Raw genomic sequence first — 19895 nt, 5'->3', positions numbered from 1 at the left:
CCAGCACACCAGAAACAGGAAATGTGCAAGAGAGATTGTTAATGAGAAGGAGGTAATGGAGCCTGATGCATTTTACTTTGACATTTGTTTTTTCATCAATAAAATGAGAGAATGGTTAGAAATATTTGGATTAAATACACTGGACATATGGCTTTATCGAAGAAAGCAAAGGAGACACTTCTTTCTCTTCCACGATAAACATCTGGGGTACTGGGCCTCAAAGTATAACCAACACAACAACCAACAGTTGGTGTGATAATTTACAAAGTAAGTTTTTAAGATTTTTTTTTTTTTATGTCAAATTCTTAGGATGTCATAGAAGTACCGAAAAAAGCAGATGCATGAAGGTTTTCAAGACTTGCAGCTTCACTGTTATCCAGGTCAAAAAACTCAAAGCCCTGCCTGGAGCTTCTAAAGTCCCTGTGGCTTGTTTACATAATCTTTTGTTGATCGTGTTCATCAAAGTTATGCAGTTTACTAAGCAAATTTGCAAAGGCTCTGCAATCACAGTTTAGTATTTGAGTTTTGTGATTCTTGTTGAAGGACAGTTTGATCCTCAAAAATGTTGAGTTGACACCTGAGTTGGTAAGAAAGCACTATCACTGCCTGCTGTCTTTTTGTTCACAACATGCTTGTTTGCACCTCTTCTTTAATTCTTTTTTTTTTTTACTCTGTCCCTGAGGTGCAATCTTGGAGCAACTACAATAGCTCTTCCTTGACACAGCACAGATTTGAAAAGCGAGTGAAAGCTTTTCCCATAGTTCTTGCTTTACTTTGGCCTGTTGATGGACACATTGTTGCATTATACATCAAACATCAGTCCTGTTAAAAAGAAACATTTCTGTGCTACTGGTGTTACAGCAAAAGCCATCTAGATTAAGTGCATCATCAGGGTGACTCATAATACATATATCTTGTGTCAATCTGATTAGGGTTAACAATAAATTAGAAGCAGTGCTTTGGTATGGATTCAAAGGCCGTGCAGTATTGAGTATATCAGAGGGTTATCAACTAAGTTGCAGTAATTCAAGAAATATATACATAATTTTAGCATTGCAATGTTCCTTCATTTATTTCAGCAATGATGAAACCGTCATGTAAATGCGCAACTTACAATACATTAATGTCATACTGAACCGACACTTCCAGTTCACACAGACAGATTATCCTGAAAAGCGGCACAAACAATCTCATCACAGACAGAGATGAGTTTTACGGTGGTTTCAAACTGTCTTCTGCTAATCCAGAGCAGCCAGCTACACCAGGTGACATTTACTGTACATTCTCATTTGTCATTTTACCTCTGACTCCCTATACACTCTTTTCATCAGTCCTGCTTTCCTCACTATCTGCCACCTCCACCTCCTAAATGTTGATACATGACCAAAACGAACCGAGGGACAGATTCTCCATCACAGTGTGGCTGATAACATTCTTTTCCCCATAGCTGCAAAAAAAACAAAAACCCAAAAGGAACACAAGTGTATTCATCTGAATTCCAGATTGCTGAGATTAATTTAACCACCTGTTGTGGTGAGTTCTTGGAGGCTGTTTCAATATATGTGACTGGTTTGCCTCTTTAATACACATCTGGCTTCAGGGCTATCACCTCTGTATAGGATACAAGTTCTGATGAGTCAAGAAGAGCCGGCAAAATGTGTTCACAGGCATCATGCATACTCCCCAGGCAAAGGAACCAGCCACTACCTGATGTGCGGTAGAGCATTATTACTGCTACAAGCAAACAAAAATGACCCCAAGAAACTCTGCTTTATCTTGCTGGCAATAGCGAGCATATTCAAAGGACTATGACAGGTGCATGTGCACCCATCCAGACTGACAGACCAGTCATTATGGACACCGAAACCTTTCAGACATCACAAAGGCAGGCAGGCGCGCAGGCGCACGCACACACACGCACGCACGCACGCATACACACACACACGCACACAGTGTTTCATTGTTTTTGCATTGCACATTTTTATAAGTGCGCACACACACATATACACACAAATGAGCACATATCCAGAGTTGAGAATCCATTACTGAGACTTTATATAAAACCTGCAATGCAAGGTAATCCTCCCTAAATATGCAGGTAGGAGGGCAACGACTCATAGCTGGAACCTGTCTGTCAAATCACATCCCCAACAGCAATACTGCAATGGAAGAATATGGGGGATAAAAGGCAAAAATTATGCTACTTCACTTTGGAGATTTGAGCTTGGGTACCTTTCAAACAAATCTGCTCTTTGAAGTCCATACGAGTCTGAGTAGGTGGCCAATACATTTTCAAGTTCAGTCAACTCAAGAGGAGCGTATCATTTCTAATTCAAGTCAGTCTTGCAACCAACAGCAAAGGTCTGTCTAAAAGCTTACAAGACAATATTTCACTGAAAAGCATTTCATTTTTGCCAACTGTAATTACAATCTTGAAGCCAGAACAATGCACAGCGTGAAAAGAAGTCACCAACATCAGATAACATGTAAAACTACACTTACAAAGCAAAAACATGCAAGCAGAAGACAGAATGAAATGGGATGGGAAAGAGCATAATTTGACAGTCAAGCGCTTTGTCCAGTCATGATCAGATGAGCAAGGAGCTCATAGGATGAGATTCAACAGGGACATGCGTTAGCTGTACTTTTAGAAACACTAAATGATAACAGATTTGCAACTCTCATTCATTGTGTTTTCCTATCAAATGCCTTATACACATGATAGCACCTACAGCGTCAAAAGTACATTTAAACTTGAAAGTGAGAGAATGATTGAAAATGTCAACTTTACTGTTTGTTTACCATCTCTTAGTTGTTGTTGAATGCTGGACTGAAAAACACACACACACACACACACAAATTGGTGTGAGAAGGTTTTTCGGTCCTGTGACTTCTGAAGCAAAATGAATGCTTATCTGACTGACAGATTTTGTACACTTGAAAGGTTTGACTAAAACCAAAACACAGTGTGATGGGACAATGCTGGCCACTGAGCCATTGGCGGACAATGGAAGTAGAGGTCGGTTGTTAGACAAGGGGATGAAGGAAAGGCTCCGTGACTGTATTGTTAAAACAAAAATGGGATTGATGAAATGCAGACTGGGCGGTTAAAACTAAAGCTTCAAACACAAAAATCTGGACAACCAACAGGCTTAAGGGCTAGTTAGTGATATCACCTTTCTTTGTCTGCCTCTTTAGTATTCGAATTGGCTGCATAAGCAAACTGGCTGGTTCAACGAACTACAACCTGTCATGTGAAATGAAGGCTGGGCGGTTTATGTTATAGTGGCAAATGTCCTTATCAATACAAGCTAAAGCAGCTCCAAGCATAATTGTCCTGTTTATCAGTTCTATTACAGGCCTTCTAGAAGCATCAAGCTAGGGCGATAAATAAACCCAGGGACTGTAGAGTTGCTGTGTAATACCCATCTCATTTGATAGATCTCTAATAAACAGTGCATCCCTCACAAAAAAGAATTATGCTATCTATTTCAATGTCTTCCAGAGTGCAACGTCTCCCATAGCAAAGCAATTACCAGAAGAGCCTGATACACCTCAGTGCCAAAGCCATCATTTATACATCTAGTTGTTTAAAGTGATATTCATGGTTATATTTAAAACAAAAAAATGTGTGAAGTCAAGTGAAAAGTCTTCACCTGAACTTGCAAAGTAGTATATGACCTAAATAATTAAAAGCAAAGTGACTCCGATATCAAACGAGCAAGGTGAAGTGAAATGTTTATTTCTTGAAGAGAAACGGAAAACTGGCATTGTTTAATTTAGATGAAGCATTTTAGCAAATGATCAATACAAAAATACCACAGGATTCAAATTGTATATTAACATCAGTTTGTCATTGCTTCACATTCATCAAAATTGGCATGCCATGTTTTTCTGGGGCTGCAACAAAGTCTTTTTCCAGTTGCAACGATTATATGGTCAATAAATACAATTAAAAATAAAGCTGAACTAAATATGGATATAACAGGTGGAAATACAAATAGGCTGTGAAAAGGAAAGCAGACTTGATGACTCCAACCTGTAACGAGCAAAAAAAAAACAGGCCCTATTCTTTTTTTTTATCCCACTGAATAACAGTATAAAGTGTGATGTTAAACAGAGTAGCACAACACTGTTTAGCAGCACTATTACATTTTCAGGCCACTTCCTCAGCTGTAGATAGCTGATTAAATGGACCATGTTTTCAACATTAATCTTTTTAATTGTAATATAGGTTAATTGTAATATATATATTTTATTACTTTCTGCTGTCTGGTCACTGACATAATCCTTAAAATATAATAGACTGAATCTGGCAGATCATTCAGTTTGTAAACCTTTGTACCCTCTTTAAAGCTGGAAGCTAACATAGCTAATGGCTAAGTTTGACCTACCAAAGCATACTGTATGGACAAAAACAAAACATGGATATATATTAAAGGTCAACTTAGATTACAACAGATTAACAAGGAGGTGAGGGTCTGAAAAACTGTTTTCTAAAACCACCTCTGCTCACTAATTTCTGTTGGCAGCTAACAATATACAAGCTACTTTTATCTACCATATAAACATGGGAAACACTTATTTCATACTTATAAACGCATAGCACTGAGTTACATAACAACATAGTCCAAACTGCTGGCACTGGTGGATTTTTTTTTTTCTATTTAACTTTGACTCAGCAGCAGTTCATCGCGGGCTGAACCTAACTGCCACCCCAACTACTGGCCGAAGACGCAGCTGGACTCTTGATACCAGTGCTCAGGAGTCGAGTTGTGTTAAAATGTGGAGCCCTAAACTGAAATATTGATTGAGGCAGTCTGTACTCAAGTGTCTTGCTACACATTGTGCTTTTATAATGAGCAAAACAAACAATTGATTGCTAACTAGTAGAGCCCATAATTTTGACTCACTTTGAATGTTTAATTTTTTTGTTCAGATATACATGATACTGATTGCAAATTTGATTTGACAAATACCTGCACTCTGTATTTTTTCTGCTTGCAAAAGGATGGAAAACTATGCCAACATTTAAGTAAGCGCAAGGTTTTCTAAAGATTGGCAGATTGGAGGTGCTGGTCTGAAATGGGAGACTGGAGCCTGAAAACACTTAAGCTTATACTCATGAGGGTAAAATCAAATACTTTTCAAATCATTGTGTAACTTGTGTTTTCAATGTGTGTGGAACAAGCATCAACCAATAATGACATCACCCACTGGTTTGTGAACTGCAGTTATGAAATGTTATATTTTGGAGCCAGAAGAGACCATATTTGGCTTTTTGTGATGTAATAGCAAATTAATGATGGCAATATTTTTTAGATGTTCTAGAAAACTAATAAGGTGTGACTTTAGAAAATGACACAATAATGACTTGTGGAAAAAAATAATTGACTTGATATTTCATGAGGAAGTTGAATGGAAGTCTATGTAGCCCAAGCCTTTTTGGAGCCAATACCCAGCAGCCAATGGTGTTACACTTAATGGCACTTCCCCATTGGTCTCACTTGTCAAACCGATTAACTACGTCCACCTTTATATACAGTTTATGAAGGGGTCCAGCATTTTTTTTTTTTTTTGAAAGAAGAAAAGGTTGTGCATTACTAGTACTAGTAGCGTACACAGCTAAATCTTGTCATGGTCTCTTTTCTTTTCTGCTGAAATAAAGAAAATGTTGCAGAGTGTGAACCTAGTTTGACGTTTACTGTCATTGTTGCAGTGAATTAGAAGGTGCAGAGGAAATACCTTAGAAACTGAGAGCAAAGTGATTGAAAAGAGAGGAGATGATGAAGTAAAGAGGACCACAGCAGCGATTAATATAATTTGCTGGTAAATCCAGGTTTCCCTGCTTTTCCAATCATAGCTGATGCTTGGAGCCAAAGCGACACTGCGAACTGGGACGGCTTCACAATCCCCTAGCTCAGAAGTATTGTTATGTCTCTTGGGTATTATCTTACAAAGCCCATTATGCTGCAGAAACAAAAAGGAGACACAGGCCCAGAACTGTAGCAACTCTGGTGTGCACGCGAACATACATCCACTACACGCACAGCCACATGCACGCATAGGGGTTTAATCTTTGCAAAGATATGTATTATCAGTACAAATCCCAGTGTGCCCCTGGATTACTGATATGTGTGCATGCAGCTGTGCACCATTAAAAACAGATGTGACATCTTCATATCATAAATTCTCTGAGACAGATAATGTGAGCACAGCAAATTCAGCAATGTGTAAACAATACATAAATACGCCCAAACACTTACACCACATAACCCACTGAAGCTTATAATTTCCTGAGGATATTCAGTGAATTAAGCTGGTAGAGCCATAATCACTGGTGCTGTCAGAGGCATATGCACTTGCTCATTCATATGTGAGCCTGGTCACATATTTAAAATATTGTTAAATGAGCTAGCACTATATAAATAGATGCACTACATAAAAAATAGCAGACTGCACTGCCGTTCTACGGTTTAGATTTACCGCTATGGTCGCAAGCACCACTGTGGTAATATTGTGTCACTTCTTTAATTTCCAGCCGAACACCATCCACTTCAAGAGGACAATAGAGAGTATGACACATCCTCTTTTGATGTATGAACACCGGGGCTTTTTAGATAGCTGTGGTTTAAAACAACAACAAAAATCACCTTGTATAAGTACAAGTGAAGTACCATTTACTTTATATGGAGTATTGAACATTTCTGAGGCTGCATAGTTCCTGTAAGAGAGTAACATTCCTGCTCAAAATGACACGACCATGGCGGCTGTTCAAAGATATTTCATATCACACAGCCATGAATCTTCGTCTAAAAGTTCAACTTATCTATGTTTTAGAGGCTAGTCAACACTTTGTTGCAAAAAGAGCCTCAGCTCACTACAGAGGGAACTTTCCAAAATGTGTTGGCAGATCTGCTTTGTAGCCTTACTTACTTCGTTGGCAGAGCCTCAGAGAGATTTAAGGTTTTTTGTAGAATTGAAAAAAATACTTACTTGAAGGAATCATCAGTATGATTCAATCTGATTCAGATATTGTTTTTTTCCCTCCTGTCAGGTTTCTTTTTATTACCTTAAAAATAAAGAAGTGCTGCTACAAAGTGATTATGACATTGGGACTTAACTGCTCATTTGTTTGAAAAAATATAAAATCTGTGTAGGTCAGATAATTGTTTGAAAATGTTTTTTGGGCTTTTTGGCTGTCCTTAATTGTACTCATATATGTACTCAGACAAATTAATAAGTATAAGTAATATTTAAAAAAAATATATATATATAAAACATTGCTCCCATTTGTGTCTCCCCAGAGCAGCTAGTGTTTATGTTTGAACTTCTTTATCAATACATCTACATTAAAGTTTGAAATGTTCTTTCGATTGAAAATTGGCTTTTTCAAATACGGCAGAATGTTCAAAAGCATTAATGGGGAGAGTCGGAAAAAAACAGTTTCTCTGAACCTACTCCCGTTACCTTCTCTGTCACCACTTCATTTGTTGTGAACAATTTCCATACTGGTTTATTGTCACCCTATTTCCCTTTGCCATACTGTCTCATACATTGCCCAAGTTTTTCCCTTGTTCCTTTTTTTTCTCCCTGGTAAAAAAAAAAAAAAAAAAAAAAAAAAAGGTTTTACAAATTGTCTAATAAGTAACTTTAATGTCAGTTATATAACATTGCAAAAACAATGCAATCTTCACAAGAATTTGCATGCGATGATCCATTTTAATATATCAAATGGACAAAGGGCACATTGGGGATTGGAGTGATTCGAAATACATTTTAATCCCTTTAAATTAGGAAAGAATATTATTCAGAGTTGATAATTACCCATATTAATGTTGATTAAATACTACTACCTTCATATATACTCTTAACAAGCATAACACAGTGAGTAAAAGTTATCCAAATTTGACTAAATTGAAATCTGCCACTGACTGGATTGGATTTTACATCTGAAGCAAAATATTGTGACTACCACCGTTTCTGAAATTGTGTTATCCTGCTCATAGGTCACCAGTGAATATAGCAATGCATGCTAGTTTGTTAAATAAATGCAGTAACATCTATACACATTTTAACATACACACTAAGTAAGAAACTAGAAATGGTTGGTATTAATACAGGTCAGACTTTACATTTTGAGGTGTGATAGTTGGAAAGAGGAGGGATACCAGCGGCGGTTAAATGGCAGACAAAATCATTGGCCCCACTCTTTCACAAGGGCTTAAATTGGACAGTGGAATAAACCTTAATATGTCATTACTGGGACTCAACCTCAGTGGTCATTAAGCAGACAAATGATGGTCTAAGCTCAGCAGAGCTGATGATCTTGGTAATGTTGCAGGTTGTTGCAGGAGACCAAAAGAACCAATAGAAAGAAGCAGAAATACACTTCATCCATCCACTTTCTAAAAAGGTTCTACTGCTCAGGGTTTGTGGGGCTGAAGCATATTCCAGCATGCATTAGAAAGTAGACAAAGAGAAGAAAAAAAGAAAACATTTATACCAACAGGGAATTTAACAGGTGCCTTCACCTGGATGTCTTTGGACTGTGGGAAGAAAGTGGAACACTAGTAGGAAACCCACGCACACAGAAGAACATCCAGACTCTACACAGAAAGAACTAGGCCGGGTGACACAATTGAACTCCTCTTGTTGTAAAGCAGCATTTCTAACTGCTGAGCCAATGTGGATAACAGGGAGATAGAGAAAAGGACAAATTATAGAAGAATTATGAAGTCAGAGATGAGCTGGAGAGAGATTGGGAGCACATGAAGAGAACAGAAATCTAGACAAAAAATACAGAGGAAGATATGAGTCAACACACAGGGCATCTTAAAATGTCTGTTATTACAGAGCAGGTGCTGTAATGGACACACTTTCCAAATGTAAGAGCTGAGCATTTTTATCTCGAAGCCCCTTCATTTAGGAAAAGGCAAAAGGAGTTTACTTATCATATCTAATTACAGTGACCTGAATGCAAAAGCTGCTAAAATGTCCCACATTACACGTCAATTTCCATTAATTTAACTTAATTTCAGTGACATTTCAGGCAGCTTGTGTAGCATTGATTTTTGTGTATAGTCACTCGAGAATATCAAACACTCACAGAACAATTACAGTATTGAAACATTATGAAATAATTGAAATTTTAGGTTTTATGCAAGTTTTACATAGTCTGCTTCCAAGGAAACCGTAAGGATTATATACAAATTTCATGACCTCTTAACAATAGAGTTTTGTCACACATGCTTGGGTGCATGTCTGCGGGTTATTATTGAATGCTGCTACATTATGAGGTTTTGTAGAGATTATGGTTTTCCTACCGAGAGGGTGAGAAAATGAGTTATAACTCAGTATTATCAGCTATTTGTCTGGTATGTTGAGCTGAAGGCTTTGTTGTCCAGCGCAGACAGCTCAACTGATGGATTCCTGATCATAATCGGTGATGCAGGGCGATTACTCAAGCAGACTGACCCCAGTGCATGTTGGTACCATCACAAAGAGAAGCCTGAAGGGAGTCATATTGATGGCCATGAAGATTTTCTTGTGAAGGAATGGCTTCTAAGGGCAGTAAAGGGTATTTATTTGAAGCAATGTTTCAATTGAGTTCAAATTGGTTGGCCGATGCATGTTAAAGTTTCAAATTGTTTACCCAAGTCAGAAAATAGAATAATTGTTTTGAACCTTTCAGCAACTGTGTGAGTTGTGTATCTGTGCGTGCATACATGCTAATGCACTTTTCAGCCCGCAGGTTGGTGTATGTCTGTTTTTTGCACGAGTGTAAAGATGTGCTAGCCAGAAAAAATATAATAGCATTAGAAAGAATGTACAACTGTGCCCAAGAGTGTATTTACGATGCATAATTCAGGAAACGCATAAAAACGTGAAAAATTGTATCCTTTTTGGTGTTTTTGAGCTAGTGGGTGGTAGTAAGAGAAAACAGTATTAGAGTGAGCAAACACCAACTAAAGCACTCATACCTAAACTATTCAATAATCTCCTGCTTTCCCACAGAGAAACATTCTACTGCACAATCAAACCTGCTATTCCTGCATCACATTATACTTTGTGAAGCAGTCATTCTCTCATGCCTGACAGAAAGTTGCTTCAATGGCTCAGTATCACTTTATCCACAATTATTTTAGTATGTCTTTTCCATTATGCCTCAGCGAGGTGCCAACAGCATCACATTGGAAAAAAACTTAGTTCCACTCCCAAGGATTCCCAAAAAGGCCTGTAATAAGAGTTATTACTTTGCCCGAAGGAAGTGATAACCATGCAGACTGCAGACACATTTCTTAAAGCTGCCACTTACCACACACCTGCTGTTCTCTGTCAGTCCAGAAACACTGAAACTATTATAGATAGATTATAACAGTGCAAGATATCGTATCTTATTGCACACTGTGCCTCATTGCACAACTAACCCCTTTATTCGGCGGCTCACATGGCGGCAAATATTTTTATAATGCAACCAATACACAACTGTATTTCTATGACACGCAAAACAGTGACTAGTAGCTAATCACACAACAGGGAAGTGTGGCAACAAACATGAGACCTTACTATAGGCTATATATAAAAGTGGACGTAGCTTTCGGGCCAAAAAACTAACGGGAGACTGCTTTGACGTGTAATACCACCAAAGGCTACTAGGAGTTGGCTCCTAAAAGGCCCTGGCTCCATAGACTCTTATTGAACTTCCCTCATGAAATCAATAATTTTTTTTCTTCAAGTCAGTGTCATTAGCTAGTCACTCCTTCCAATTAGTTATTTAGTGGTCAATCTAAAAAAATATTCACGTCAATAATCAGATATTAGGCCTTAAAATGATGTATCTTTGGGGGCGTGTCTGTTTGATTGTCAGGCCTGTGGTGCAGTCAGGTTTCCCCTGTAGGTTGGTGGGGGTTATTTCCTTGGCTCCCTAATCATATAGAGTCAGATCAAATGCTTGCTCCTCCCCAGCTCGCCCAAATATGCTCCAAACACTCAAAATGGTGACGGCAAAAATGTCAATCTTGAGGCTTCAAAACTGTAGTTCACAAACCAGTGGGTGACGTCATGGTTTCATGGCAGAGTTTGGCTGACTTCTGGGGAACAACAATGACAAAACTGCAGTTGAATGGGTAAATACTTATTTGGGGTGAAATAAACATATATAGGCTACACTGCATTGCTCTACAAGCAATCAGCCATTTTCATGTATATTTAGGCCTTTAATAAACTCCTAGATAATTGCTGTTGAATTAAAGGAGAGAAAATGGCCACCAAACTGATAACACTGCCTACAGTGTCATTATTAGTTCAGTTATGTATTGTAAAGCCACGCACCAGAAATCACATTGTTTCAATGTAAATGGTAAAAGTGTGGGTGCCTTATAAAAAAAATTTGAGAGTTCTACAAAAATTGAATTGCACAAATACTGTCATGTTACACTTTTCATCACCTCATGTGTAAAGCTACACAGCACATAGTGAAAAGACCCTTTATGAGCCGCTCATATGTTTCCTTTATTATGACAGATCTCTAAATTGACCATTGCTGTAACTATGGTATGTGACACAATACAATCTAATCCACTTTGCATCACCTTTATGACTACTACAAATTACTGTTTATTCATTCAAAAAAATCACTTAAGATACTTTACCTTCTGACAAACCACACAAACAAAATATAACCATATTTTGGCAATTAGTTCCATGGGACACACCAAACATCATTATGCTAGAAGTATGCATGAGCTACAAGATTAAAATCCTGCCAAAGAGAGATGAGAATGAGAAAAAGCAAGAGAAAGGCAAAGACAAAGAAAAGTAGCCAAAGCCTGTATTGGCCACTCACTGGAGCCAACTGCTTGTTGCTAGGCTGCATTATCAGACATTGACTGAAAAGCTTTGAAGAGTAATTTTGACAAATTATGAACAAATTCTGTATTAATATTTGTTCATTCATCCATTGTCTTATCCGTTTATTCCTGCTCAGGGTTAGAAGGTGCTGGAGCCTGTCCCAGCATAGATTGCACAGAAGGCAGGAAAATACCCTTGACAAGTTGCCAGTTCACAGATGGACTGACAGACACTTATTTGCACTCGTATTCATGTCTATGGACAATCTGCAGGCTTGAATCAACCAAACACACATGAATTTGAACTATAGCGGTTGACTGGGGCAATTGGATGATACCCGGGAGTGGAGATCCCTCTCGCTCTGAGCAGCAGTTTTAACTATTAACCCCTATTTTCATCGCCGGTAGCATCTCAGCTCAACTCTACTCTGCTTTATTTGGTTTTCAAAGGGGCAAAAGTGGTAAATATTATCAGGTAGTATTTTTGGTACTACCCGAGGTAGGTTCCAGTTGAGATGAGCAGATAAAGAGGAGGATGTGACCCCTGATTTGTCATCGAAAATCATCACTCGGTGCGTGACATTTGGTTCCCTTCACTAACTTAGTACTATAGCAGCCACAATTATTTTTTGTATTCACCTCAGAACCATACTGTGTTCAATTAAGGGGTTGTCTAGCGATTGAAATAGTGAAAATGATTTAGTGTGTGGCGCTTAAGATGGCGTCACGACTGTTTCATGTGGCATTGCTATAGTAACAACACATCACATTGAGGGGGAAATTACATCCACAAGAGTACCTGATACTAAAAGAGAGTTCAATACAGTCGAGCTGAGTTTTTACTAGTCGTGGAAAAGGAGCTTAGGTAACAATCATTCATTCACTTACACACACTGTTTTGAAACCACTGAAAATTAAATTTCACGCATTATTCATAAAATATTAATAAATGCATTTCCAGCCACAAATGTAAGACATCTGGTATTCCTATCTGCCACTCTATCATCTGGAAATGATTCTGTTTAAGAGAACTTATTAAAAAAGCATATTGTAATAATGAAGCATTTCATGGTCTAGTTTGTAGGCCATCTAAACTACAAAAAGAGGTCCTTTCTAGTATGGCTGTTACCAACTCCCTCTGTAAGTCTTTGATACTGACAGCCCATCATAAATCTAATTTCAGGGACACTCATTGTCAATGAGCATCTTCAGTCTGCAAAAATGTCACCTTATACTGCCAGTAGATAAATGGAGATAAGAGAGCTGAAAAAAATCTGAGATCCCTCTGTCAAAATGAATGAAATTCATATTTACTGACATTACAGTTACTTACTGAGCAGGGGAAAAAGTCTACTGAGAGTAGACTGTTTACGTTTCAAAATGACCTCAAAGCCTCCTCTGACACTGGGCTGCATGCATGAATTTGAGAAGAGCAAACAAAACAATATGATAACTTATTTCTCTTCACGTCACCTCTAATCCTTTGTTCATTTTAATCTCTTCCATAGGAAAAAAAAAAATCCTGTGTGTATGTGTGTGTGCGCACATGTGTGTGGTGATTCACTGCATTTGTGTGTCTCAATACATATCAAATATTTCAGCCTCAATGTGGATGACTTTCCCTACCTTGGCAGCCTTCATCCCTCCAAAGCCGACACTGATGCAGAAATACACCACCGCATAAGCTCTGCCAGTGGGGTTATGGCAGACTCTGAGGAAGAGTCTTTGTGAACCGTGACATCCAGGTGAAGAACTGCCTGTTTACAAAGCAGTTGTTCTTCCCACTCCAGAGCAAGAGGCACAAACATAGACCGGCAGACCAGCAACGAACGCGCACTCAGTACACCAGGATCCCGTCGCCAGAGATGGGATTCATGCACATTCGGTAGAAATACCGCCAAACAAACACAAGCACACTAGGAGAACTGACCATTAACTACCAATCTATAACTATCTTCAATGGACTGTGCGTCAACTGTAACATGTTTGTCATTGCATTCAGAATGGTTTAGCACTGTGTTCCACAACACACTTCAATATTTATATTTATACCGCATATACACTGAAATAAAGTTTCAGTGTTTAAAAAAATGCCTGTAATATCTGCTTGTCTTCTGATCCTCTACATTACTATAGTTTTGATAGAAAAATAATGTCCATATTTCAGCAATTCCTTTAGTCTTTTTAAAAGTCTCTATTTTAATTCACTGCCCATATGTACAATTTCATTAACAAGACATTTAAAAGCATGTATTCAGATTTGATCTGAATTCTCCATTCAACTGAGCTTCATTGGCTTTAAAGCCTGCTCCCATATCAACAGATGTTACTGCATCATATGAACAGATGGACTCAGCATCTGTCTGAATCTTGTCAGTGTCCATTTTCTGCTCTTGATGCGTAGTTCTTTGTTGTATATGTGCGACCTTTAGAAATCTATCCAGTGTAATGGCCTCCCAGTTTTTGTTTAAAAAAAAAAAGTATTCTCACTATCAACAAAACCATCAAAAGCACCCACCCAATATACCAGATGAACCATTTGAAAAAATGCTGGGGATTTAATTGTGTGGTGGTTTGAACTGTCTAAATGTCAGAAAATAACAGAATTTGAGGATACACAAGGGGCCGGACTTTCATTATGTTTAAACTTCTGATTTTTGACTGAAAGGACTACAAACTACAAAATGTTTTTATCAAATGTTTAAAACATTTTAAATAATACTAAAATAACTAAATAATGAGGATGTTAGTAATTAATTGGGGTGCTAGTCAGTGTATTTCTGACCTATGGTCAGACTCAGGCATTTTGTTTCAGTCTTTGGAAGGTAAAATAAGCTTATCACCTTCTGGTATTGTATTTAGCATAAAAACATGGGAGTTGTATGAATCTTCAATCCAATCATCTAATTCTCTGCAAGAAAGCAAACAAGCTTATCCAAAAATGTCAATTACATTTAAGTTGAATGACCGGTGTTTAAACATGACATTGATGTGAATTGCATTATTGACTTGCTGACAGGTACTGTCTAGTTTGCTCTGACACTGCTCCAACAATGACCAAAAAAAACCTGTATTTTTATCCTATTTCCTCACAAGTTAAAGCATAAAAAAAACTGGTGAATTTTCTCAGCAAAGCCACAGTTCTCAAAAAAAATGGTTGGATCAAAGTGCTGCCTGTTACCCTAGCCCTGAAATCAGGTGCAAACAGGGCTGGAAAATCAACTGTGGAGCCTGTCCATAGCCCTCAGCTCTCTATCTCCACCTACCTAGTGATTCCATCACAGAGCTCAAGCGTTAATATGGTTGATGCACTCCCTACCTAGAGGGGGTAATGAAGTGACTAAGGGCTGACCATTCCTGACTGCCGACAAGAGAGCAGGTGTGAGAAGTGAGGAGTGCAACTGTGGAAACGTGTGTTTGTGAGTGTGTGTCTGTGTGTAGAGGGAGATTGTACACAGCACCTAACCACAAGTCCAAATCAATTAGTTGACCTAATTGGTCCCCTCTCTGTTGCCATTAAAATCCCCAGGTTTACCCCTGCATATATCATCTTTATTGCCACATATCTGCCATCTCTCTGCTTCTTTTCTATTTCTCTTTCCAGCACTCATTTCTTCTCTCTCTCTTCCTATCCAAGCCATCTCTCCTTTAACACTACATTTATGCGCCAGCTTGGTAAACGGTAATCAATGTCTCACAACGGTGGACTGCTTCATCTCAACGATTTTTCAGAACTGCAGTGTGTGTGTGTGTGTGTGTGTGTGTGTGTGTGTGACAGACAAAAAAAGGAGACACAGACAGAGGGGAAAAGGGGGGACAAAGTCAGAGATAGAGCTTTTACTGTGCACACACACAACGTTTTGTGTACATGTAAGCCAACATCTTGCACGTCTATGATTTGTGTGTGTTGAAAAATGTGTGAAAATGCCTGCCTGGAATTGGCCCTGACTCCAGAAGCTCACAGTAATGCATTCACTTTTGGTACATAAATCACAATCAGCCCATTCTGCCATCTGGGTTACTGCTACATGGCCCTTGTAATGTACACGCTGGTTAGACCACCAACTGAATAAATGAGGAGTCCAGGAAACAAAGCAAATACGAGTCTGTAATGGACAGCAAGATAGCAAATGTATTATTTTTCCTTCTTTTCATAGAGAAAATGTTTCATATTCTGTATCACCTACTAGCTATTAAGATTTGTTTGTGTATACACATATGCGTGCATGACTATATCTGTCAATCAAGTTGAAAATGTTGCCTTTTAACAAATGTCACAATGCACAGTGGCTATATACATGAGAGGGTTTAAAGATAAAGAAAAAAAAATGTACACAACCAACACATGCTGATGTAATCACACTGCAACAGGATTTGAAAACTTCATGTCAACATAAATTTAGAGAGGCACCTGATTAATGTTTCACATAATGTAAGAATACATAATTCTTCCTTAATTCTGCCTGACGTTTTGCTGATCTCAACACCAACAAATGTTCATCCTATGATGTAACCTCCAAAATCAATTTTCCAAACATAGGGTCAATAAAGGTCATGGTCCTCACTCAGAACGCCTGTCCCTTTGACAGATTCCTGAACAGATCAGCATCTAATTGGAAAATTAAAGTCATTGATCGGATACTGGGACAACGGGCATTTCTCTTTCCCAACTTTCCCAAGCACCAATTAGCTCAGGATGAATGGTAAACTGAGGCAAGCCGGAGGTCTCAAAAAGACACACACGCATATACTCACTCACGTCCACAAGGATACACACAGTCAAGAATGTAGACACCTTGACGGAGTAAACTTAAGCATCTCTAACCTCAGCCAAGGTCACCGAGTAATATTCAAGTTTAAAGTGTATTGTAACCCTGAGGTCACAAATCACAGTCTGCAATATGAAATACACACATACAAGTCCTCCTGTTGGGAGTAAGCTGTATTTCATCCAGAAACCACAAAGATGAAGGATATGCCTTCTTACAAAACAAATATTAAGCTGGGATGTAGAGAATTCTATCAATCTTGTGGTTGAGAAGTAGGAAAATAGGGTTTGAGATTGTGGAAAGCTATTTAGACGAGCTACCATTCGCCTGCCTCATCAGCACCTATTTTATGAGCTTGACAAATGTCAAATAATATTTAACCAAATCTAAATGTCATAACTGTCAACAAACAGATTGTGTGGTTGAGTAACATACGTCAATTTAAAAGAAATTAGAGGCAACAGAGCACAATGAAAAGGTTGAGAGGAAGAGAAGCAGATTTCTAGGTATCAGTAACTGCTGAGATGTGCATGTTGCGCAAAATTTGGATCTTGTCCAGCAAAACTGTGTTAAACAAACAGGATAGAAATTCCTGCTGATGTTAATTTGATCTGTGAATATCCATTAGATCCACATGAAGATTCAAAGATGATTAAAATATGAAATATAAATGACAAAACCAATGTAATTGATGGTAATAGGAAAAAAGAAAGAAAAAAAGAAAAGCACAATGGACTGTCTTTTGTAGCTCTATACTCTCTCTAATGAGAATGAGGTTTTAATCTACAACAACCGCATCTGAAGGATTATGGCGAGATTATTACACAATTCCAATATATTGTTTTCTGATTAAACTGTTTGGATGTATGTTTTTAAGTCAGCATTTATCCAAGAGCATGGCTTTAGTGCTCAGTGGATCACAACCAACTTCCCCAAATCCATCCTGTTGGCGCATCAAGTGGCTGCAGTCCTCGGAAACCCACCTCACTGTGCAGGAGGTGCGTGTCTTCATTTTACACCCCTGGAATTTCATTTAGTAAAGTCGGTGCTGGTGTTGTATACTGGTGTGAATATTTACTTTTATAATTACAGACAGCTCGGACATACCACTGGAAAATAGTCATGTCACACGAAATGTATGCGCACATTGTACTATAGCTGCCCAGTCTCAGTGTTGGAGATCTTACAATAAATGTATGCGACGCTATAAAGGCTGCACAGTCCTGTCACAGCGCGAGTAACCGGTCGGACACTATGTTCTGCTACTGAAACCGTACAATCATTACAAGTAGTCTGATTAAGGTCTAAACGATTTAATGTGATCGGAGTCACGGTCTCCTGCGCAGCGCGCATTACCGACTGCACTAACCGGATCTAAAATGTGTTACAAGTGGCAACAAGTTAGGTGGTAGTATTCAACCATGAAATAACGATAACAAAGGTCTGATAAAATGCAAAGGTACTCGTTTCGCCTCTCCATAGCCAAACACGCTCACACAAAAATAAGCACACAAAAATCTGTCTTGCATAAAAGCAATGTCCCTCTATTGCAAGCACTAAAAACTCCCACAGTGCAATGCCTAAAGGCATTATACAAGTCCAGTGGAGTTGTATGTTACGCGAGCATGCCAGCGCACAGTGAACTTTCCCATTGAATTAAAACATCCTCAAAGTCCTACCTTTGTTATCGTGCGGCGGAAACAAACGCCTTTGCCTTGACAAGTTGCAGAGGGATGCGGTGACGGGTGTCTAACTTGCCGGTTCTTCCGGAGTCAAAGGTATACGATTCCTTGTGAGATATATATGACAAAAAAAATTCAGAGGGGCAGACGCTCTGTGCCGGTCTGCCACCGCGCTGCGCGTCTGGAGTCTCCGTTCCGAAGAAGTGCAGGGAGAGGAACGGCAAAGCCGCTCTCGGCACGGCGCGGTGTGGAAAGCCCCTGGTGGTGATGGAGGGAACCTACAAATGAAGTGGACGAGAGAGAATGAAAGAGGGGCGGGGGGGGGGGGGGGGGGTTGGAGAGATGGACAGAGAGAGAGAGGTTGTGGGGAGCGTTAGAAACAAAAGTAAAAAAAATAAAAAGACATGTTTGACTTGTTTTGCCCTCCTCTTTGACAACACATAGCCTGATACTTCTATACACAACAAACGTCTTTGAATTTATAAGATGGAAGCCTGTCAGCTTGAAAAGGTGTGTAAACGCTACAAGGAAGAGATAAACAGAAGGGTACCTTCACCTTAAACTAGCACCTTAAACAAACACAATCCACAGACAGAAGATAATCATATGCTTTTGTTTGTGTGAGAACAAAAAGAGGGTGCTGAAACACAAAGCGAATCCATGACTGAGAACTAAAGGCATTGACAGCATGGACAAAGAAGCGTTTACAGTCCGCAGCCTGTTTTGTTTTCAATGTTTATTTTATCATTCGCTTGCCTTCCTCAACTCCACAATGCAGATGTATTCCTTGGTGGTGGAAAACCCATACAGAAGTGGAGGTTGTGATTTTCTGTGTAGTGGCGAAAGTACATTGTTGAATCACTGACTCTCATCAGTGCAGAGAGGGCAGAATGGAGGGAACATCATGGTTTTCAGCTGCAGTGGAGAAACGCAGTCCTATTTTTATGACCTGCATGAGTGGTAGAAAACAACAGAAACAGGGTATGAAGAATGGCTTGAGTGGACTGTGGTGCACTATCTGGAGGTGTTATTCAGATTCATTTTCTATTTGAGAAAGTGAAAATGTCAATTATGCCTGCTTCCTCTAAGTAATACACGTGTTAATCAGCGTGTGTGTGTGTGTGTGTGTGTGTGTGTGTGTGTGTGTGTGTGTGTGTGTGTGTGTGTGTGTGTGTGTGTGTGTGTGTGTGTGTGTGTGTGTGTGTGTGTGTGTGTGTGTGTGTGTGTGTGTGTGTAAAATATGAAGTGACCGACAAAAGATAAGAGTATGAAAGCATGAGAGGGGCTGAGACAAAGAGAGAGGAAGAGGGTTCTGCTGCGGAATAACCCAGCATCACAACCAGTCTCTCTCTGAGGCTCAGTCATCAAGGTTAGAAAGGTTAGGAAGCTGCTGCACCATCAAGGATTTTAAAAGCCGGCATGCAGAAGCTGTTCACAGAGAGGTGCTAAATGGAGGTAAAGAGATTCAGAGAGAGCGAGAAAGAGGAGGCGGGGGCCAAAAGAGAGTGAAAAAAAAAAAGAGAAGGAAAGGTTACATTAATGGCAATCCCAGGCAGGAACTGGCAGGTTACAAATCAATAGTACAACTTGTA

General features: G+C 39.0%; 1 protein-coding gene across 1 annotated transcript in view; it reads right to left on the bottom strand.

Annotated features, from left to right (window-relative positions):
• LOC138616609 (cadherin-22) overlaps window positions 1-18519 on the bottom strand; it is a 148267-nt gene extending 129748 nt beyond the window's left edge. Inside the window, exon 1 of the mRNA XM_069691046.1 lies at window positions 18301-18519. The gene's annotated coding sequence lies outside the window, so the exon portion shown is untranslated. The remainder of the gene's footprint in view (window positions 1-18300) is intronic.
• Between the last annotated feature and the right edge of the window lie 1376 nt (window positions 18520-19895).

This window comes from Brachyistius frenatus, unplaced genomic scaffold (assembly GCF_029030835.1).
Source record: "Brachyistius frenatus isolate BFR_SWC_R1_liver_20210118 unplaced genomic scaffold, ASM2903083v1 Contig_10, whole genome shotgun sequence".
Classification (NCBI taxonomy): Eukaryota; Metazoa; Chordata; class Actinopteri; family Embiotocidae; genus Brachyistius; species Brachyistius frenatus.
The sequence above is the reverse complement of the archived record's forward strand: the minus strand, read 5'-3'. Positions and strand labels throughout refer to the sequence as shown.